This window comes from Anopheles merus, chromosome 3L (assembly GCF_017562075.2).
Source record: "Anopheles merus strain MAF chromosome 3L, AmerM5.1, whole genome shotgun sequence".
NCBI lineage: Eukaryota > Metazoa > Arthropoda > Insecta > Diptera > Culicidae > Anopheles > Anopheles merus.
In genome coordinates this window covers 13590112-13613399 of record NC_054085.1, presented here as the reverse complement: position 1 = coordinate 13613399, position 23288 = coordinate 13590112, and the positions used below count along the sequence as shown (strand labels likewise).

Below are 23288 nucleotides of genomic sequence, written 5' to 3'. Positions count from 1 at the left end.
ATGGTAAACCACCGGTCTGAGGACTAGTGTTGGCAAGAGGATGCCTTCACTAGTGGTGACAAGCCTTCAGGCGATGACACCACCAGTACCTTCTTTGACCAACTGTGCCGTCCCTGTCCGTTCGCGTGTCTTTTAATTAAGTTATTTTTGCTCCTTGCGCGAAGCCAAGGCAGCTCCCATCCGGAGAGTGTGCCCCGTTGTCCGGAAGTCGGTGAAAAAGTGATTTTTGAGCTTATGGGGAGAAAAAGAGAGAGAAGCGGTTTTTTCTTTTCGTCACCACAAATCCGGTGAAGTGTTTTTGTGCGCTTTCTTGAAGGATTATTTTGTTTCAGCGCGCAGAGCAGGAGACGAACTTTTCTCCACTGCTCGACTTGGACAACTTTTGATTTTATCACTGCTGTTTGACGCGATTTAAATCATTGTTATCGGGTGTTTTTGGGAGTTTGTTTCGAGAGCTTGCAGCTGGGAGCTTAAGGGGATTTTCCAATTTACGTGTCCCCAGCTAGTGAGCGCTATTGTTTATGGGTCTTTGTTGGGCTTGATCACTATGAAGATGGTACTACGCTTGAAGGAAAATGAGTGAATAAAGTGACTTTATAGGAATCTATTTGAAAGCTGTCAGATGACATTCGAATCCATATTGTGTTTAAGCCTCTCATTAAGAATGACTTTCTTTATATAAATCCTAAACATAGAAATGATGGTCTATAATATAAGGTTTCTCTGTGTTGGCTTATTTACACCACGCATTCAGAAAAACAAATCACTGCTGCGGAGGATCACAGTCTCCTGATGGGAATTGATCAAACGTCTGGCCTTGCAGAAGCCAGCGCAGTTATACAATAGACCACCAGTACGCCTAAGCAATGGATCTCTTATTAAGCTTCATCAACAAGAACAGCACCTTTCAGAATTACGAATCAGAATCAGAATCAGAATTACGACCTGCTGACTTTATGTGAGGGATTCTGAAGTTTATAAGAGTTCAACTCATATTTTTTATACATTACGAACACAAAACAATTTTCCCAACCAAAATAAATTGAGTTATTGAAAATAATTTACAAGACATGTATTAATTTTATTGACTTGCATTAAAATTTTATTGCTAATTTCCTGAACAGATCTCAATTGATATCCAAGTACCAAAAATATTCCAATGAATGTGTCATGAGTAATTAAAAACTGATTTTAATTTCTGTTTCTTTAAGACTTTGGTTAATTAAAATTAATTTATGGAAGGCTCACAGGAAGAATAAACATTGATTGCTTGATATAAAGCTCTTAGCACATTACACAAGAGTTTCTAAAAATAGTCGCTTAAAAAGCCTTTGGAACACTTCCAGCCACATATTTAGTTCAAACACTCCTTTTGATATAACTGAAACTGAGAACAATGCTTTTCATTTTGAAAAACATTTCAACTATTCGGCCCCAGCAGCAAGCCTCTTCAAGTAACTTATTCGATCGTCCGACTCTCTCATCAGCTCCCCCTTCACAATCTATCCAGAACTACGAACCCCATTTGTCATCATCATTATCATCAGCACCATCGGCATGATTATCGTCGTCATCACCATCGTGTCGGTCGGTTTGGGTGACAGCGCCGGCTCGAAAATCAGCAAAAGTGGTATAAGCGGTGAACAATTATCACCGTCAGCAGTAAAACCATGTCAAACTAGGCCGTAGGAACGTTGTGCAGGAAGCAAACACCAGTGAACAGCAGCAGTAGTAGTGGCAGCAGCGGATGCAAAAAAAAACAATGACACGAGAAGAAGAGCCTACTCCTATGCTAGTCACGCGCAGCGAACAACGAGACATTGCTGGTGGTGCAATTGCAATCTAGAGGGTGGCAGGGCTGCGACAAGCTCGGTTGGAACCACCGAAAAACCCACCGGAAAAAGAGAACTTCAACAGTTTCAAACCGGAAACGGCAAGGGCCAGAGCATTGGGTGTGTTGAGGAAGGGTAGGTAGGGGGAGTCAGACTTTGTTTCGATTGCGGTGAAAGTGCATCCATGAGTGACATGCGGCAGACTTGGACACACACACACACACACACCCAGACACTAGAAAGAGAAGGGAACTAATTTTTCCGCCTCTTTATCGGTGTCGGGCAGTTTTCAGCAGTTTTTAAGGGTATGAAAAAAGCTTGGTCAGTTGAGATACGATCAAGCACTCACATACAGCAGTAGCACAGTCGAACGTTCAAAATGAACAAACGGAAACAGGCAGTATCCTCGGAGTTCCACCTCTTTTTTTTATAAGAAGAGATGTATTTTGCAGGGTGTAGGAATAGTTGCTCGGTCTGAAGTAGAGGTTTGCCAATTTTTCCTCTGCAAATGTTCGTGACCGAAAATTTTAATTATCTCCAAGTGCACCACTGGATGTAGTGACGTGTTGTGCCGATGTTTGGGCTGGATATAGAATGATACTTGAAATTAAAATGGAATATTCTTTAAAAAGGTTCAAAATTGGATGAAAATTTGAATTAATTTCTACTTTTTTTTTCGTCCAGAACTTTTCTTGTCTCTAAAATTCATCCTGTAATCTCTTGAATTGGATTCATTTCTTTTGAAATAACATTTCCAATAAGTAACTTCCTTTTAGATGAATGATTTGTAAACACTCAAAATAGGTAAATTAATACTCTTCAGTCATTAAGTCATTTAATCAACACACCAAACGGCTGTTGTGGTATTAGCTACACTCGCAAAGCAATCTAACAACGCTTTAAAAAGTACCTTAAATTACCATTCAATCCCGTTTGCAACATTGTCAAACACTCACATACACACCAAACAGAAGCAGATTATCGCAAACGAGATCCACGACAAGAGCTTCTAAGTATCTTTATGTTTGCACAGAAATCCTCGCTATGAGACACCGCCAGCGACTAGATAAACAGAATCAACTTTGATCCCCACAAACCAAACGCACGGATCACGCGAGGGCGAAAGCGAAAGAAAGCAACCTCCGAAATGACTCCAATAAACCTTCTATCAAATCCCGGAAATCCCTCATTCCGGTAGGGCGAACCGAAGCGAAGAGCGACACCAACAAATCACACTGTGCAGCTGTGGAAAATCCAACAGCTCTGTCACCTAATTTTATCCTCCTTCTCCCATTCCGACGATGCTGTGTTTACTCTGCACCCTACTTGTACGGAGTTAACCCAAAACTCGGGGATAGCAAAAAAAGAAGTGGGAAATGGATAAAAAAAACTTTTGAAACTGAAGCTAGAAAAACGAAAAAAACACCACCAAATGAAAAACGAATCAACTTTGGGACACCTTCTCGGGTGTATACTTGGGTGCCGTTTGGGAGAGCACAAACAAAAAAGAAGCGCAGGGAAGATCCCAATATCACTTACCTTCCGAAGCGAGCGAACGCGATGCAACGAAGAAGGAAAACGGTCCGTTCTGGTACCACCTTTGCGGGGAAAGGTGCTTCAACCAGCAACGACACTTCACGCAGGCCTTCTATCCTCTTGACTTCACACTGTTTTGCTACTGGCTTCTGGCGCTCGCACTTGACCGCGTCTTGCTGCGGACGGTGGACACCGTTTTCCACTTCACTGCAATTTTCACTTCACAAGTGTGAGGGAAACCGCTTCCTTCCTTTTGCCCCAAAAATTGGTGTTTTTTATCACCTCTCCCTACCGTCCGCTAGCCGACCTAGCACGAAGCAGCACGACTGCCAGCGTTCGTCTGCAAAGGTTCGAAGCTCGAAGAAGCGAGTGTGCCTGGTGCCGCCCCGAGGGCTCGACTTCTTGCTACGGAACTATCGGCACGTGCTTCACACCGTTCTGCAACTGCAAAGACGTCCGCCTGCGCGTCCAAGAAAATTATTACGTGTTTAACGCGCTGGGCCAAAACGGTCCAAAGTTCAGAGTTGGGTAAGCTGAATGCGCCGAATGGCACACGTAGCGTGTAGTGTGCAGTGCAACTCCCGGTAAAGGTTATGCTCGTTTGACCTCGCGCACCGGCGGCTCCCGGGAAGTCGGGAGATATTTTACCCGATTAGAAAGGCGTCCTGTAGCGGGAGCAAATACGTCGGCTCTGTTGCGTTCCCTTTCTTTTCCACTCCCAACAAGTCACCCGCTCTATGCCGTCTCGAGCACGACATCGAGAGCATCCCTTACCCGGTGCTTTTCACGCCTGTCTGCGTTGGGACACATTTTTCGTTGGAAAAACTCCCACCCGAAAAACAGGACGGGCTCACGCCAGCTGGTAGGACGGAACAGGGAATCCCCGGAATCACGACCGTTGTTCCTGCTGCTGCTGCTGCTGCTGCTGCTGCTGCTGCCGTAGGTTGCCTGTCGTTTTTCCACACCCGTGAGCAGGCGGTGAAATGAAAAACATGCTACCCCGTGTGTGTGTGTGTGTATCTTTCCTTGCACGCTGTGTTGCTGTGTCCTCTTTTTTTTACTCTACTGAGGCACGCAGTGTGTCCTTTTGCACCTCGCGTCTTCCACGGAGGTTTGAGATGCTGTTTTGATAATTTTAGCGAGTGAACATGTTGAACCAGAACATCGAGTGGGTGAGCTTTTGCTTTGACAATTGTTTACCCCGTTCGTTGTTTTTTCCTCTTACCAGCTTGCCTTTGTTCTTTGCCCTGTGCAGTGTGTTTCACCCCTTTTCCGTCTGGTTGAGCAGCTGTATCACAACGACGGCGACGACGACCGGAAGATTGTGTCAGCTATCGTGGCCCGGAAGGACTGGAAGGTTCACAGGGTACAATCAAGGAGGCTTGGGGTTTTCTTGTTTTGCGCTTTTAGCGCAAAAGAGCCTCCCGTTCTGGGGGGGGGGGGAAGGAAGCTTGTTACAGCGGTACGACAGATGCACACAGTATTATGACAGCGCCACACGTGCCGTACAAATTCATGTGCGATATTAAACGCCGCTCACACGCTTGCAAACACTCAGCCACCGCGATAAGCACTCGAAATGGAAGCAAATGTACAGACAGCCTCGGTTTTTTTTAAGTCCCCAGACAAATCCACAAGCGAAAGGCTGTGAAAGTATGCAATTACCCTTTTCTGTGTTCTGTGCGCCTAAAGGTAGACTCTGTTAATGCACTAACGCAGGATTAAGGGACTAAACGGCAGCGGATTATTAACTGCTGCGAAGATTTGCTTCCCTAAAAGGTTTCCACAAACACACACACAAACACAAACACAACTATACACTTATTCACACAAACACACGCACACATACGGTTTTCGTTTTTCTTCTGTATTGCTGTACACTAGAGTCTATTGTGGGATGATGCAGATCGACTACGATCGGTGATTATAATCGTTGTTGGTTGATGGTTTTTCTGGTGTTTTGCCTCTCTGACTAACTCTAACCTTGAGTAGATGTGGGTTAAGGGGGATAAAGTGACACCTTTGCGTCTGCTTGCGATGCGGGGAAAGGTTTAACAACTAGTTCACAACCATTTCTAAACACTTAAGTGAGCATCAAACCCTGTTGCGACGGGGTGTGGGGATTATTCGGGAACTGAGCAGAAACTGGAGAACGGAAAATGGTTACAACTTAATCGACCCTGCGATCGTTCTTGCTGTCTTGCTGGTCCTGTCAAGCTCTTCAAAGGGATGTCCGCGGTTGGATTTTACCTAATCAAGGGTCCTAACGACTACTTTAAGCTTCTCTTAGCAGCGATCTGAATCGTATTGCACGCGACACTCCTGTACGATCGTTTACTCACTCGCGCACACTCTCACCCACAAACATACACACACATACACACTAATGGAAGCCTTTTTCACGAGTGTACAAAGGCTGCTTCCTCCCCCAGGAAAATCTTGTTCCAGTGGTATTCTTCTTCTTCTTCTTGCTCGTCGTCACTTTTCTGACCGCCCCCGGGTGCCTGCTTTAATCGGTTTCAAGTGCCACTTGACAGCATCGACGCCCCTGGGTTACTAATGGGTCGATGGGCTAGGTCTTTACACGCTGGTACACCGCGATAAACTGGCGGCCCTAACGCGGCCCCGGTCGGTCTACCGATCGGTGTCGTACCATGGTGTACACATACACACACACACGCGCGCGTTCGTGTCGTCGTCGTCGTCGCTAGTCCTTTCCTTGCAATGCTTCGGTGACTGCAACTGGCTGCTCGTATGTGTGTGCTGCTAACAAAATGCGCTGTTATGCTCCACCTCCGTGTGTCCGCTTCAGATGAAACCGACCTTCAAAAACGCGGATTGCTCCCCAATGGAAACGGCTAGCCGACCTAGCCTATGGTGCGCTCGTGTATTCCCAGCAGGATACCTTACCCGAGTGGCTGTTGCGAACGAGTGAGTTCGTCGCGTGAGTGCCGTCTGGATGCTGGGATAATAGGAATTTAAGATTTATTTCATTTTGAAGGAACGACATCAAATATATCGTTTACGAAAGTAATAATTAGCATTTATTAAAAGTTCAATAGAAAACCGCGTTTTCAACAAAAAGCAAACAAACAATTATGTTTCAGAAACATACAAATTCAAAAGTCACTCACTTTCAACGACTTCGCTCGGTCTCACCAATCGAGAACTCAGCAACAGCATTTCCCCAACAAGGACCCGAATCCAATGGTTCGAACGACCCCACACGTCCTCCTGTCCTGCACTGCTTACCACTCTCCTCTTCTACATTGGAGCACCATCGGGCTCCCCTTATCGTATTCAACAACGAACCAGCACGACGACGACGACGACGACGAACCGTTCGTGCTTGAAAACCGTAATAATATAATTATTGTGCTGGGAGTAAGGACGACTTTCCCAGGATGCATCTTACTCGTCGCGACTGCAGCGCGATGGGACCATTATGCGTTTGCTTTCTTTTCTATGTGTGCAATTGCAGCTGCTGCTGCTGTTGCAATTGGCATTCGGCTTTCGGTTCCAAATGTGCAAAGGCAACTGGGTAGAAAGGCGTTTCCTTTCCGGGCAAGTTGAAGATTACGAAACAGAAAAGGATGCTTCGATGGGTGTAAAAGTGATTTAGTCCCTTTTTATACTTTATTTCATTTAAGAAGCTATAATCATGAAGACTTCCTGTTGCATATTTGATTATTATATTGTACAATACTTATTGTCCTTTTTTTCGTCTTATATTGTTTCAAAAACATTCTCGCTTTATTTGTTACCATTTTTATTACTATTTAATTGTTTATTTGATTATTTGAATCACAAAGGACTTATTTATCTTTTGTTAATGATTTGTTACATTTTCCATGATATTCCCTGATTTTTATTTCTTCTAACTATTCTAACTATTTCTTTTCATTACCTTTTCATTCCATAAATATTTCCCTAATTCCCATTTATATTTCCTCTTACCCTTTAAGTAACTCAAATGCTCAGTCAGTAACGAAACCGATTAGATGCTGCCGATGCGCTCTCGCATATTTTCCAATTATTAAATGCGTCCTCATCGCCCTTTCATCCTTCTCCACAACCTCTTCACGCGAAAAAAGCACGTTAAATATTATTAACATTACCAGGTTGTTAATCAAAAAAGCACCTTCAACTAAGGGTCCTTTAGAATTCGTTTATTTCTCAAGTGCTAACCATCACCCTACGCTCCACCTCGTAAACACCAGCCCGTTACATTAGGCAGAAAGCGTGAGTGGGAGTCCCAAGCCGTGTTTGGTATTGCCAGGACCTGCGCAATGTCCATTCGCTTGACGGGCTGAAAAACTGCAACAACCGCCTTCCGCGACTGTTTTCCATCGAGTGGTGTGTGTGTGTGTGTGGCTGTGGTTTTTGTTTTTCCCTTTTTTCACCAGCGGCCACCGTCTTCGGGTTCGGCGTCGGCAAATACGTTGCCGGAACGCGAACCACTATCGAGGGGAGCAGAAAATGTTACGCGACATGCAGCATGTTGCTTGCGTGGAAAGCTCGCAAGCAATGCGACAGCAGTGCAACAGTCGCACCGCGTGTCGCGTTGTACCGGTTGGAAACCGAATTTATTTAAACCGAACACGAACAGATCTATTTATATTCATATATTTTATTTTTATCTTTATCGTGTCTCCCTTTTCTGTGGGCTTGCTGCTTTGGAAGGGAAAGAAGGAAGGGCCAGTTGCCAGGTGCCGGTTTGGTTTAGTTTGGTGTGCTTTGCCCGGGGCCGTTCGATAAAGCCTCTCGCAGTCTGTCTGTGTCTCCAGTACAATAGTTCGGTGTACGAGTTTGATTTAGTGTCGTCCGGTTTTTTGCTTCCCATTTTTTTTTATCCAAAAAGGCTGCTTACAGACACATTTTTCTTTGGCTTTAAAATGTTCTGATGCAATCTCAAACAACAGTTTTATTGTAAACTAAACTGTTTATTTTGAGCCTTCTCTACAGCTTCCTTTTCAGTTTTTGCAAATATTTACTTTGTCTGGTGGAAAATACCCGAGGCAAAATAAACATAAATCGTACACAAACAGCGGCGATCGCCGATAATTGATGGGGGGCATTTAAACGCTTCACAAATACGCATACACCTGCCAGCTGTTGTTTGCCTGGCCGTGGCAGGAGGCAGTACCTACCCGAAGCAGGAAGTGCCCAATAATGCCCAGTCAAATTAACCCTTTTCCAACCTGCTCATCCCGATTGATGCCCAATTGACCTGCAACACCCGATCTGGACCGATCTGGGTCACGTAGTGTACCTTTCAATTCAATTATTTAATATACATTTAATGACACCTCCACGCCACCATTGCAAAAGAGAGGAGAGAAGGTGCAGTGCTGATACTGCTGCCACGCTCTTTAGTGGCGGAACGACGCAGCCAGCCTCGTTTTAACGCCGTAGGCGATGGTAGTCGATGAATATTAAATGATGATGAATTGCCTTCCTGCCCCGCACCGGCAGCGTCTGCCACCGCTCCCACTCCTCCCAAGGGTTGGTCACTTTGCGGCCAAGGCCAAAACTTCCGGCTAGCGAACAACAACAGGCTTTTCGCTTGTCTGGAGTGGATAATTTTTTACTTCCTTCCGTTTTGCCGCTCGTGACTCTCGCTCTCTCTCTTTTCTGACCGACGACGAGGTGAGTGCAAATTCGATAACATTTTCGCCGGGGTTTTTCTCCCCCAAGGGAGAAATATTATTTTGCAAACCGGACGTACAGGTCATTGCTCATTTCCGGCCCACTTTTGTACTCCTCATTCGCACGCCCCGTTCGCCTCCAGTGGCCAGTGTAGTCAGAATTGGTTTCGGTCAAAATAGCGTTACTTGTACAAACGCTCTCTCTCCTCCCCCCTAACCCGCAGCCACAGTTAATTAAATCATGCGTCCACTAATTAACCTGCCCGCTTCCTGACCATTCCAGCGAACACTGACACTCGCACACACACACACACACACACCCACAAACCCCGAACCGGAACGACGCATTATCGTTTATCGACCGTTTTCCGATTGCCGTTTCCGATTGCAAAACGGGTAAAACGGCAATAAATTGGTGAAACGATCGAAAGGCACAACTTTCCTTTCATACCCCCCCCCCCCCCCCCCTATTTCCTTCCTCTACTTCGTCCTATTTATCGATTTGCTGCTGGTAAACGCTTTTCCCCCTATCGGTGAGCTTTCGACGATGCAAATCACACCGCGCGCGATAGAAAAGCAATTCAAGTACGCGCCTAAAGGTAGGCAACGCGGGATACACCGCGAAAGGAAGAACCCCGGGCAGGGGTTTCTTAAGAGGCTGAAATAATGAAAACTTTTTCAAGAGCTCGCTTTTTTGCTTGTTTTTTTTCTTCTTTTTCTTTTTCTTCTCAGTTGAAGTGTGCCGGGTGAAGTTTTCAGACAAATTTGAAGCTGTTGCAGCTCGTTTTGTTCGTCACTGAGGCGAGAACTGGGATCGGCCTCTTTCTGCCTCGTCCCTCCATTTTTCTCCTTGGATAATTTGCAAAGGCACAGGGTAGGCGAAACACGATTTTCTTTGCTTTATTTCGGCCGGCTTTGATTGGTTACAGGCACGATCTAGAAATGGTGCAATTTATTTGCCGAAGGCGTTGAAGAGTTTTCCTTGCGGTGGGTTTTTATTACATCAAATTATGTTGGCTATTTAACGATGGTAGAAAAAATATATATTTTATTTCAATATTTGTTTATTTTTTCCTATCCAGTGGCTTCTGTCTGCCAATTCTGATAGAAACATTCAACATCAAATCGATGGGATTCAAGTCGGATCCATATTTCTTATTGGTCTTCTAGAATATCTGTTTCCTATAAACTAATGCTAAAGTTTGTTCGAATTTGCTTGCCTTGCTCCATAACTTTCTTTGCCGAAATCTCTTCAAAATCTTACCTACGTTAGCATTTTAAGGCCCTCGAACAAATAAAAAAATACTGAGGCGTAAAACCAGGGTATCACACTCAAGGTAACGGTGCGAAACGACGAACCCCTCTAGTCGCGTCAAATCCTATCTGCAACGAAGCTTCCGATAGTACTGACTCCACCCCCGGTGCAAGAAAACCAGCCAAACTTTAGCAAATATTATTAAAAACTTTTCACTTGTTTCGGCTTTCCAGCATGCTGCCGGCTGCTTCCCGGAGTGTCCACAAATATCACAAGAAAGGTAAGAAAACTCCCCGAAAAACTTCTCTCATCATTGAAAAGTCAAAAGGGGAAAAGCATGAACAGCCGGTGTGATCTTTTGTCGGTTGTGGACTGAGGGGATATGATACTGCCGGGAAGATACGTTCCGCAAAGTGTTCGTTTGAAGAAGATTAAATGTAGTAAAATTGCAACTAAATGTTTCACTTTTTTATGAAATACATTTCCGTTAAATATCAATAAAAATTGTTTAAGAATATAGCTTAAAATAAATGCAAATATTACTTCCTAATATTTTAGTTAACTTGTCATTAATTTTAATTTTGATTCTGTATTTAATTGAACAATCCGAAACTAATTCCAAATTACTACGTCACAAAACAAATGAAGAACAAAACTACATCGTTCCCTTTTATTTCGTTTGGACATCATTAGACCAACTGTCACCGGCCGACATCGACCCACGACATCGCTAATGTACTGCACACTCGTCGTTAGGAATTGATGACGAGAGAGATTTTGGTTGAATAATTTCGCATCAATCCCCTCAAGCATCCTTCTACCGACCTCCCCGAACAAACTACCCCACCCCACGTCGTGTCATACCACTCGCGTAATTCTTTCCCGCAGGCGAAATAACACAACACCACGGACACCACCGAGCTGGCGGAGCTAAATGAAGTTGAAGCGCCCCTTCCCCGAAGCAGTTGATGGGAAACTTTTCGCTCGCCACAAACGCGCCCAACTGGTGACGAATTCTTGTGTGTCGTTTTGCCCGCTGGAGCATCGGGTGTACGTACGTATCTCTCGTGTTTTTTTGCTGTTATTTTGTGTGACTGTGTGTGTGTCTTTTACCCAACCAGCCAACAACTGCTTGAGGTTTCGCTCCCCTCCCTCTTCGGGCCCGGCTGTTTTGTGTGCGTGCGTTGTGAGGCTTCCCCCGTAAGCCAGCCTCGGGAGTAAAACTTTTCCTCCGTTTTCTATCCCACCGGTCGCTCCGGCTCGTTTCCGTGCCCCCCTGAAACACGATGCGCCAGCCCATGAGTGTCATTTAAAGGATGAAGGAAAAGCCGAGGTGAAAAGCCCTCAAGCTCTGTGTGTGTGTGTTTTTTTTTGTGTGTGTATTTTGCTTCGTTCTCTGTATCTGGAGCGGAACCAAGCGCAGCATACCGATCTGCCGAGGTCTTGCAAGCTGATGTTGGGATTTGTTTTATTTTTCCCACTGTTCTCTCTTTCCCTGTTGGCTTCTTTGTATCTTTTACTCCACCATTTTAGCATACTGATGGCTAAATCTAGGGGAATTTAAAAATAATAAAACCGGGCACACTTTAAAGACTTTTCGCGCATAATTTCGCCGCTTGCCGAAGGAATGGCACACAGCTACTTGAGAATACGGTGCTACTTTCGAGCGTGACCATGTACGGGGTGGGTTGGGTAGTAAGCAACGGTGGCCCCCTGCTGCTAAGACGATTATGAAGCCAGTCATGCTATTAACTCTCGCGTTGAATGCAATCTGTTGAAAGGCGAAGAACTGGTTGTAGTTTTTTTGTTCCCCAAGAAATGTAAGCTACCGTGTTGGGGAAAATAGTTTCTTACTGAATCCCATCGCCATATGGTATCTTTTCAGCCAAGGGTTGCTTTGAGTTGATTATGGTAATAAGCGAAGTATTGAGGGATTTATTAACAGTGCGCTAAAGTGAATCTTAAACTGCAGTTGTACCAAAGTAGCAGCTGTTAGTAGATAAAGCATTGCAAACACTATTTAAGTTAATTAAATCAAAACAAGTTTACGCCTAAAAGTATGCAACGTTTGCGTTAGTATGACTATTGAAGTGAGAAGCGCCTTAGGGTATGCAACACTATTACTTTACTTGCTTGAAAGCTTATGAAAGCTTCATTTTTTTATCCTGTAGTGTAGTTATTAGGTTTTTTTTAATTATTACAATACCTTAAGCCTCAAAAACATAATTTAAATGAACTCAGATCTTACTGTAAAAAATATAAGATGGAACTACACAATTGTATACTTTTAGACGTTGTTCAATCGACATTTGAATTTCAAAACTCGCGTTCTAATTCCACTGCTCGCTCATTTTAAATCAAACATTCACGCTTTCAACGAACATATCATCGCCCTGTTTGAACATTTTCTGCATATGCATTGCATCCAAAAAGACACACCCACCCACCCACACACACACATACACACAAACCAACAGCCTGCAATAACAAGCCGTTAATATATCTCGTCGGTTTAACTTTCCTCCACCCCATGTGCCCGGCATACCGACACGGAAGCGAAACCCTTTGAAGCGAACACCGAACCGAAACGAGCAACATTTTGGTCCAGGCTGGTTGGCTGGCGTAAATTTGAGAACATTTCTTTTCACATATGAATCTGAAATTAAAATGTTTCTAGCCGCCGGCCCTCAAGCCCGGCCACCTTTTCGACTCTCTCTCTCTTTTGCAGCGCCTAGTTTGAATTTGCGATTGCATAAACCAACCATTCCTTCCGCTTCGGGTCGTACTTTCCACCACCCCTCCGTCGTGTATGATGTATGACCGTTCGTGGCTAGGTGTAGTTCCAGAGGCTGATCCACGGTGCCACGGTTAGCACACATAATCACATGAAAGAAACCGGAGAAGCTCCCCGACGAAGTTGTGTGTGTGTGTGTTAAGAGCCAACCTGCCATTTTCGGTGCACCGTTTGGTCGTACGTGAATTTCCATGTTTAACTTTTCTTGCTTGGGAACTCTCGCTCTCTCCCTCTCTCTCTTTCCCTCTCGCAACTTCACCTTCGCCACTGTTTGGGCCCCATTTATTGTAGGTCGCCTTCCCTGAACGGAGGTTCTAATAAAAACATTATTTGAATAATTTTAAACCGAAACAGGGCAACGACGGCGGGAAGCTGTCAGGACGAACGGCGAATCAGGCCCACTAACAAGGGGTGTACAGAACACATAACGTGGAAAGGCTCGTTTCCGTAAACAAATGCTTCATTTTGCTGGAGTCCTATTTTCCGGAGTTCACGTATATGAGTGTATGTCAGATTTTTGCTTCTTTTCAAATGCTGCACCACGCTCGAAATGGTGTAAAACTGGGGAAACACACACACACACACACACACACACACACACACACACACACACACACACACACACACACACACACACACACACACACACACACACACACACACACACACACACACACACACACCACACACACACACACACACACACACACACACACACACCCACATTTAGGGTCACCGTCAGTCGATTGATTGCAATTTGCTTCGTCGCTTCCTACCTGACTTTCCGCTTTGCCAAACAGTGACTTTTCCTTTTCCGTTGGACCAAACAAAACTGGAACGTGAAACCACCCGGGAGGTGTCATAAAATTTACAACCACTTTTCCGCTCCCCGCGCAGACCTTGGGTGAACTTTGCTGTTCCCGTGCCTACTTTCAGCTTTTCCCATTGTGAGGATTGATGCTTGAGCGCAAAAGGAAACATTAAAAAATACACCCCCGAAACGCTCAACATGCAAATGGCTACTTGGCATGGAGGCCAGTGAGGCTACTGTGTGTACGGGGTGGAAGGAGATGGTCCCAAATTTGACCGAAACATAACCACAAACCACAAAAGATCAACCTATAAATCAATTCCCATTGTTTGTGTGGGATGTGAGTTATTTTTTCGTGCTTTTTTTTGGTTGTTATTTGATAATCGATTAGTGTCCGCAAAATGGACTTGAATAGAAGAAGTCTGCCTTGAGGATTTATAACGAAACAGAAAAGAAAAGTATTGCTGTAGATTGTTAAATATCGCCGAAGCTTTTACTTCTGCGCCTAAAGTTATGCAAGATGTATTCTTATAAGACATTTTCTGCTTTTTTCACGTTATTTGGCTGCTTAAGTCCGAGATAAAATAAAATAAATAAAAAAGCTTTTTAATACATACACAATGTTCGATTAAATTATTAAAAGCATTTAATAACCCAATAACAAATAAATAACTCCTTTATAAAGGAGAACACTATCGAACAGAAATTCAGTCCATTAAAGACAATGTCATCCTTCAATCCTTCTTCATCCGTTCCCAACCAAAGTTTATAATCCATCCTACATAATAATCGATCTCTTTACTCCCCGACAACGGCCTCATAACCCTCCGGCTCTAATACTTCAAGCGACATTAAAACATACGCGAAAAAAAAAACGCATTCCCAAATCCTCCCCCAATCGCTGCAGCAAATAATTTTCTGCTAAATGAAGCTCCCGATCCCGATGATCCTCGCGCGTGAAACGAACGTGCACCGGAAAAACCGGGGGAGATGATCTGCACATCCTCTCACTCTCTATCACACATCCTCTCCTCAGGGAAAAAAGCCGGACACCGAACGGGAACGAACTACTTCATCCGGTGCGCGAGCGCGGAAGCGTAAAAAAACTCGTTGATCCGTAAAATTGGAAAATCTGTCCAATAAAATGTAGCGTTTGTTCGTTTCGCCAAACTCCAAGCCCCGATTTCCACCCCCATTTCCGACTTTCTTGTTAATGCAATTCTCCGTGCATGCCGACTTGGTTCTTTAAATGCCTGTGTAGCGCGCCGCTTGTGTTCGTGATAGGAAATCAGGATTTTGAACTACTTTTTTCATTCACCGCACCAGCCCCATGCTTCTGCGGGACAGGCAAAGCTTTATGCATTAGCTGCGTAGCAATAAGGATAATAAACGGCTCGCGTAGCGTTCGGCGCTGCCCGAGTGGCATCGATTACGTTGGTCAATTTTTGAGCCCTTGCCATGAATCTCGACCAAAACCCAAAACCTATGCCACCGGGCTATCAATGGGGTTAGTCCACGCACGGAGCGAGTGGAACAAGCAACGGTGGCTTTAGCGAATGTAGCACAAAAATGCTACCTACCCAACAAATTAATCTTCAGTCCAAAAAACGGTGAAAACATGGGCAAATTGTGCCTACGAAACAGCACCGAACAAAGCCCAACATTTTGATAGAGCAATCAGTTTAAACTCCGATCGCAACATTGGAAGTTTGGGATGAAAAAATCTCTCTCCCACACACACACATGAAGGCTTTTTAGGGGTAAATTGTTATGAAATGGAGAAAAAACAACCTCACCAGTTCACGCACATTGCACGCAGTTTTATCGTTCCAGCTAACCGGTGATGAATGGGTTTGATTCTTATGGCTGACAGAGTAGCAGGCACAGGGCAGCTGCTAGGATCTAAGGGTTAATTATGCAGTTGTTGGGATGCACTGAGAGCGTTGGACTTGTGGTTTTGGTACGCAATATTATTCTCTTGATACGAAAATGATGATGATGGCATGCGTGGATCATACATTGTTTTTAATTTTTTTGGGTTATAACATGCAGTCTGCTAGTGAAGAATTTCTTAAGTTGAGTGAAAAATGCTTTTAAAGTTATCGATTTGCATTTTTTCTCTCAAACACCTTTCTTAATCGCTTCAAATTGAACGTATAATCAATTCTCTAAGTCAAACTTTTATATAGTTGTGTAACACATCTGAGATGCTGCGTCTTTAGCTGACAATTTTATACTATGAAAAAGCTCAAACAATGTCGTATTTGGTCACAAAAAATACGCCTACAATTTGCTTGAATTCAGTAAGACCAAAGCCATTAACCATGTTCCATTAGGCTTGTTCTCCCGATGTCTAACATTTACAAAACGTCCCTTTTCCTAGCCATTCATTTACTGTTGCTACACTATTCACGCATCCATTGACCATTCACGAAGGAAGGTTTTCGCATCACAGCCAACTGTCCAATCCATCCCGAAACGATCCACCAGTAACAAACGGATCACAATTAGTGACAATTATTCGACGGCATTAGTCACCGGGAATGTCACACGAGGTTTTGCACAAGCTCCCTGCACTGCCTGCCAGACAAAAATCCACAATCCACACGATCGGTATGTGTGTGAGTGAGTTGGCGCAGATAAACCGCAAAAAGAACTGTAACATCAGCAGATATCGTTCCCGGAGATTCGTCTACTCGGCCTTTTTTTTGTCTGCCGAAAGCGTTCCTACCCCTTGCGGTTTACATTCAGCGCATTTTCAAGCAGCATGAGCTCTCCATTCACGTCCTGCCGTACTCTAGAGTTCGGACCAACCAGCAAAAAAGGGACATCGTACGAGGTTTAATATTTCACCCTAACCGCATAATTATACGCATCTTACCGCTCGTTTCGGTTGCAGGGACAGAGCTGAGCTTTGATTGGTCTCATTTCTTCTTCAAAATCCCACTCTCCTGCCTGCTCTCTTAGTCGCTTCAAAACACGATTGAGCTCACCTGACCCGGGAGCTTGACTCGCTCAGCCAACCATCGAGCCCACAATCACAATGCAAAGCATCAGATTAAAACGAACGATACTGGTCAATCTCGAATTCGGAAAATGTTTATAGATATTGTGGTTAGGGTTAGGGCCCTCTAGTCCCGGGGAAGGTGTCGTGAGTAAGAGGCTTTGTCTGTAGCTTTAGGACCCTTCGAGTCGAGCGTGGTGAGATTTCGCTGGATCCATCCTGTGCGTAGAAGCTCCGGGTGTGGATAATTTTAGGCTTTCGGTCGTATAGTGCCAATTAAACAAAGGTCTCTGTCGAAAATGGATTGAGGAAACAAAGAAAGAGAGAGAGCAGCAATGAAAGTGCTCGTAGCAAGACCATGTGACCTTTTTTTCTTCTTGTGTGTGCTTTTATTGCACTCCAGTCAGGGACCATGTTGCTAAAGCATTAGAGACAAGCACCTAGACAAGGTATGTCGCAGTTTAAATTGCACCGAGAGCTCCTAATCGATGCCCGGGCAATAGAGTACGGGTTAGGAATTAACCAAATTTTCCCATCGATATGATGCTAATCTGCCATTGTCCTGCGTAGGATACGGAACCGACCGGAGCGGGCCAATACTACCATTCGGCAGCAACAAGAGCGGGCACTGGAAGTGCGCTCCGTTAAGTGTAGCTTGTGGTTTTGTTGCAGAATGCACCTTTGACGATGCTGCAGCAAAACACAAAGGTCCTACACCACCGGCACCGGGAACGATCGAGCATCGGGTACGGACGAATTACTGCAGAGGATTTAAGTCTCTCAAAGACTGGACGTCCTGGTGGGTGGATTATTAGCCTGCTTCCCTTCGGTACGCCTTGGGAGCACCGGGTGAGATTGGATTAAAATGGAGATTTAGACGCTTCGGAGATTTGGATCACCGTTTTGGACCAGGTTTGGAGCTGGTGATACGGTACGTTTAGTTAAAAACAATTACTCCAATCCCGCCATGATCCTGCTGGAGCTTTCCGGATTGAAGGATTTGAATTAGTGCGAGCCTTGTCTTGGTGGAATACATGATTTGAATAATCAACAGGAAGTGAAACCTTCAGTCGTAGATATCAAGTCGAAAGAGCTAAATATATCTCTAAATAATATAAATCAAATTATTTTCGTTTAAAGATACATTTTGGGTATTTATTACGTACCTCGTTAAGCCTTTTTTCTGGCACTTTATTCAATAACCAACTATGTATCGCAAAATAACACGTGGATTTACATTGATGTACTGCAAATTTTAATGTGCTCCAAACACATAAACAACGGAGTGGATTTTGAAGTAAAAGAAACCATTTAAAGCATACTTACCATAAGAAACGAACCAAACACACACACACATACTCAACCAAATCCTCCAAAATCCTTCGCAATGCAATCGAAAAGAGATAAAACTATACCGCTTTCGGCATGGAAGAGGCAAAAAAAAAGAACTCATACATCCAAGACGACGGAAAAGTGGAAACCCGAAGGAGTCTAGGGTGTAAAGGAATCGCTCGCCATTTTTCCCTCCAATTTGCGGTAGCTCAAAAGCACCTCATGGTGGGTATGAGACACGCCATACCGGTGCATCGGTGTACCGCCGGGGCATGCCAAAATCGGAAAGAAACAATTTTCAAAGAAACTGATTCCGATTTCATCTTCCGAGCTGCAAGGGCGGCACGGTAAGAGACGATCCAGCAGAAGTGCGATTTGAAGTGGGTGTCCTTTACATGGTACATCGTACCGGCAGGCAGGCACTAAGGGAAGTAACTAGAACCTTCCCCACACGTGGCGTAGAAGCAATACCCCGAGTCGCTTATCTTTTGTAGTTCTTTTCTTTTACTCTCAACCGGCTCCACCGATGGCAGAAGCAGCAGCAGCAGCAGCAGCAACAGACGCCTTGTCTAAAAGAAAACCTAAAGGTAAGTTTTGAGCGGTTGAAATTCACCCGCAAAAAGAAACGAAACCATATAAGGGTAAGCGAGCAAGTAGAGAGAGAAAAAAGTAAAAGCAGACTCCAGCGTCAGGATAAGAATACGAGTGAAAAAGTTTACCGTTTCCGGTTGGAAGGTTTTTAAATCTTCTGATAGGATATGTATTCTTCTTTCCCCCCCCGGTTCGCTTTTTTTTGCTCCCATTGCACGGTGCTGTCATCTTAGCAAAGGCACGTATGATGCGCGTACCCCGTGGGAAGGTGTCCCACCGCGTAAAACGGCACGAACTGATGGGAAAGTTGCACTGCACGCGCTTCCAGCAGGAGCAATTTCTTAAGCGAAGAGTCCCCACAATACACCTTTGACAAAAATTTGTGCAAAAAAGTGTAGGTCCCGAGTGCACTTTTTCGCATTCAAAAGCTCCGGTTGAGGTTGCTCCAGCTTCGGCTAGAGCCCCCGCAAGCAACAGGGCTGAGTGAAACAATAAAATCAACCCCCGGATCCGATAAATAGTTGGCTGGGATTTGGCAGGGTTAAGCCCACCAAAAAAGGGACGCCTCGTACCGAATTCTTTTGTAGCATGTTTGCCCAGGGTAGGAAATAATCATACTCAACGGTGACTTACCACTAGTTGAAACAAACCAGAGCTCCAAATGCATTTTATTGCTCCGGCTAGGAAGAGGAACTTTAAGCAGTACACTTACCAGTAATCCCTGGCTGGATTGTGAAATGGGCACTTCCTTCCCGCGCAGCGAAATAAAAGCCAATTCAATTCACATAAACAACGCATCGCAACATCCTCGATAGCGTGGTCAATTCGATGGAAAATCCTTCCCGCCCCTTGTTGTCGGGGGAAAGTTTTCTCTGTCCGTCCAAACTTCTTAAAGACACACATTCTTCTGCTCGACACTCCACCCGGCCGGTACTTTATTTCACGTTGGTAATCTTCCGTTTACGATCGAATGATTATTTATCGCTTTGAGGAGAGACTGAGACTGCTGCTTCTGCTGAATCCCTACGCCAGCAACTGTCCCGTGCCAACAAAACATGACAGCTTTTTCCGGTGGACTTTGGCAAGTGTGCGATTTATTGATGCGGATTTGCGTCACTCGGTAGTGACCACTAACCAATGGGGCGCTATTGCGTGCCCAGCCCTGATTATCAACCGATAGAAATCAAATAAGAAACCCAATCGAAATGCTAACCGTGCCATTAAACAAACGGTCACGAGTGGGGACAGAATCGAGCCAGAAACCTTTATCGGTAAATCCCATACACACGCTACTTCCAAGGGGGTAGGGCAGCTTTAGAGCTACCGGAACTGGATTTCAAGCTGTCAAAGTTGGCGGCAGATCCTTTCGGACGGTGGACGGTGTCTAGCGTCACAGGGTCCACGGATATCCGGTAGCCGGTCAATTAATCCCGCACTTTGTTTTCTGATCTCGAATCGATTAGATGCGTTTCATTGATTATTGGTTGTGCTGCTGGAAAAGCAATATGTGTGTCGGCGAGAACGAGCCATTAACGAGGCTAGGAATAGAGGTTAAAGTTACTCGTGTTCTAGTTATATTTTTCTGGAGATGTACACAATCTCCTTGAAAAGCGTTGATTTTTTGTATTATTTTAATCAATCTTAAATTAAGCATTTACGGAGCTTTGTCCAACAGGTACAATTGTGCTACCTTATTCAATTGCATACATTTAGGGGTCATAAGAATCAGTTTGCTTGAAATATTTCAACGCTCGTTTCAATTCACCACCATCATTTGAAATATTTGTGTTGTCTGTTTAATGTTGCCAAATCCTCACACACTTTCAGCACACAAAACACATATACACACACACACGAGAGCAAATAAAAAGTTGCTATTTTTCTTTGGCTAATTCAACCCCATACAGAGCACGTCCCACATTTCAAAGCGCGAAAATAACATACTCAAACACAAAGCAAAACCCCTGCGCATGCAACAGCCCGTTCGCCGCCCGTTCCACTGACGATGCTTCATTGGAAAGTTCGCCATGTTCCCACGCTAGTCTAAATTTAATAATTCATCTCGGGAACCGCACAATCCTGCAGCTTGTTCGTCCCCATGCGGAACATCCGTACCGACCGCAGATAGGAAATTAAATCGCTAATGTTTGTTGTTTCTAGCATCACCCCGGGGACCTCAGGACCGCTGCCAAAGCAAACTTCGGACCCGAACCGGGCGGCAACGTCATCATATTTTCGACGTGTGCATAATTTCAAACTTCAACTCTGCCGCTCTGCCTCAGCTCACCCTCTACTGATCTCTTCTGTCAACAGTGACGTTTGTCGAACAATCCACCAATCCACCTGACCCAAAACCGCGCCACGATTTCCACGCGAAAGCAGGATTGAAATGTTTGCACAAATGTGCTGAAAAACAAAAAAAGGAGGATTTGAAGCAAAAAGCATTTTAGTTGGACACGGTGGAACGAAAAAAAATCTCATCTCACTCACGTTGCGGATGAGGAAAAAAAGATCCTATAGAGAAGCGATAGAAAAGTAACTAACGGGATGGAAAAATCGAACGCACAAACGCGCACAGTGGACGAGGAAAACCGCCAGTAGTACAACGTCCCACAGTTGTCGAACAAGCGGACGGGCAAACTGCAACAAAGCAAAAAAAACTGGCAGGAAAAAAACATTGAACATCGCCCGCATACATCATCATCATCATAACTCATATCGGATTCACACCTCAATCCGCTTTTCCACGATTGGGTTTTACGGTTGCCCGTGCTGGACGACTCGTGTGTAGGTACACACAATTCATCCAAATCCATCACCACACCATCAATGCGCGAAAGGGCCACCGGGAAAGAGTTGTGGAATTCATTATTTAAAACAAATTTTCGCAGGCACAAATTAATGTTAATCTCATACATAAACGTCAAAACCCGTGCCCTTGCCGCTGTGAGCAATCGCGTACGCCTCCTCCACGGTCGCACCGCAATTGTTTCGGTGGTTGAAAGTGAAACAGAGAGAGAGAGAGAGAGATAGAGAGAGAGAGAGAGAGAGAGCGACGCGCAACGGCAGCACATACAAAGCGATAACGCCTTCGGGAGGGCGAAAATGTTTGCCAGTGGGCCATGTTGCCAACATACCCAGAAAGGGAGAAACAGAGAGAGAGAGAGAGAGAGAGAGAGAGAGGTTGAGTGAATTGTTCAACAGCCCAAAAACATTCCCAGATTCCAGCACCGGCACTAGCGCAGCCCGGGGACCAGTCTTCTGGTCTTCTCTCATCGCCATTCACTCCTGCACCTTCACTCCTTCCTGGCAACCGGGCGAGTGTCGAATGATAATTTATTCAGTACCCATAACATGCATACATTGCCACCCGGTCACCCAGTACATTCCAAGGGGAGGATTTTCCCCTTGCCAAAGGTGTGCCGGCAAATGGGCAACTTTGCTCGAACGGGCTATGCTCGGGAAGCCGGCGCTGCAGGACAGGAAAGGAAAACAAGAACGTCACAAACCCTTTATTCGTGTGAGTGTGTTGGTGTATGGGTGGATTGCGCCACGCAAAGCGCGCACGATAGAACAACGCTTAATAGATGGAAAATGTGAACGAGATAAATGTTATTAATTTAGATTTGCATTCATAATCAACGGCGAATGTTCGGAACAGGCGAGACAGAAGTAGCAGCTGTGACAAAAAATCCACAACTCTTCGAGAGAAAAAAACGCCTCCACTGTGACCATTAGATCCAATCGCGACTTCACTGGGGCTAACTTTGCACTTTGAAATCTATTCATTTGTCCGAAGCGTTTCGTACGCTTTTGTGCGGGAAAAACGTCACTCCAAAGGGAAAGTTTTCCATCGCCGTTTGGATCCCTTAAGCGGTTAGAATGACCCCTTAAAGGGATTCTTTTTAGTCCAAACTCCACCTGCAACTGGACCTGCCGTGCCAGCTTCATTCGGTGCGGAAAAGCATTGTCAATTTGCGTATGCACCTGACCAGCCAACCGGCCATTGTGGGTGAGGCAAAAGTACAAGAAGCCAATCAGATCAAAAATTTTAATCCGCTTAAGAAGCAACGACAGCCAAATGGGAATGAAATATAAATTAATATTTGGGGACAGAGTGTGGACCAGCTAGCACAGAAGCCTTGCGCTGGGTGTGTAGTTGAGCTGCAGTGGGATTTATGTACCCGTTTCTGTGAATGTGGAATGTAATTTTACAGTCTGCTGACGCTACAGCAAGGTTCAATTGATGCTAATTCGGGAAAAAGAGGAACGAGCCGAAGCACTTTAATTGCATAATTTTACATAAAACATTAGCCAAACCTCCGTCTCCATTACGTTGATTGACGGTTGAGCGAAATGTTAAGCGGTATTGCTTTACTTATTGTGAATATTCAACATAATGTAAGGGAAACTACTAGAAGGATCATCTTTAGCTTGAAAAACGCCTAAATGCATGCGATCTGCACGGTAAAATAAACTTAAAAG

The 23288-nt window shown here is 44.7% G+C and overlaps 1 protein-coding gene across 2 annotated transcripts in view; it reads right to left on the bottom strand.

The window, feature by feature from the left end:
* Positions 1-5972, bottom strand: part of LOC121599219 (teneurin-m) — a 531100-nt gene extending 525128 nt beyond the window's left edge. For both annotated transcript variants that reach the window (XM_041926851.1, XM_041926859.1), the window contains exon 1: positions 3372-5972. The gene's annotated coding sequence lies outside the window, so the exon portion shown is untranslated. The remainder of the gene's footprint in view (positions 1-3371) is intronic.
* Positions 5973-23288: the final 17316 nt, after the last annotated feature.